Genomic DNA, 715 nt, shown 5'->3' with positions numbered 1-715 from the left:
GTACATTTTGATCATATGGATTAAGAATTAGGCATCTTTAGAGTCCATATTGCATTCATTGTCCTTATTAGGTGTTGGAGTGTGCCATGGAGTGATTTGAGATGTTTGGGAGCATTGTGATCCAAAAAGGGGTGAAAGATGAGCATGGATGGAGGCCTTAGAGAAATCTTCTGTTGCTAAGATTTTGTGGAAACACAGCAAATTGAGTTAGCTTTCTAGTGGAAGTGGTTTCAATTCATTTGGAGATGTAATGAAGGAGTTATGATCAATTTACTAGAAGCATATTCATCCTGGTCGAGCATCGCAGAGTGACCTTCCAGAGCGACACCATAAGGTAGCTCCCAACCCAGAGCGACCTCCAGAGCGACCCACCTACGTCACTCGCCTTTTCATCACTTTGGAGGAAAAAAAATAGGCCTGGAGCGACCTCTTAGAGCGACCACCTGAGGTCGCTCCCAAACCAGAGCGACTTCCCGGAACGACACCACGAAGTCTCTGCGCGTCATTTACTCAGTCGAAACTTATGATTTTCCAGGGACCTTTTGGTCATTTGTCTTGACGTTTTACACTTTCTAAACCTAAGTTTAAGTACCTTTTGTAAGCGGAGGAGGCAGATCATCTTTTATCTTTGAGAAAACCACCAAAAACCTCTTGAAAAGTTCATCTCTTTGATTCATTTGATCATATGTTATCCTGTTGATTTCTAATCTATTAT

The sequence above is a fragment of the Brassica oleracea genome, chromosome C1, assembly GCF_000695525.1.
Source record: "Brassica oleracea var. oleracea cultivar TO1000 chromosome C1, BOL, whole genome shotgun sequence".
NCBI lineage: Eukaryota > Viridiplantae > Streptophyta > Magnoliopsida > Brassicales > Brassicaceae > Brassica > Brassica oleracea.
The sequence above is the reverse complement of the archived record's forward strand: the minus strand, read 5'-3'. Positions refer to the sequence as shown.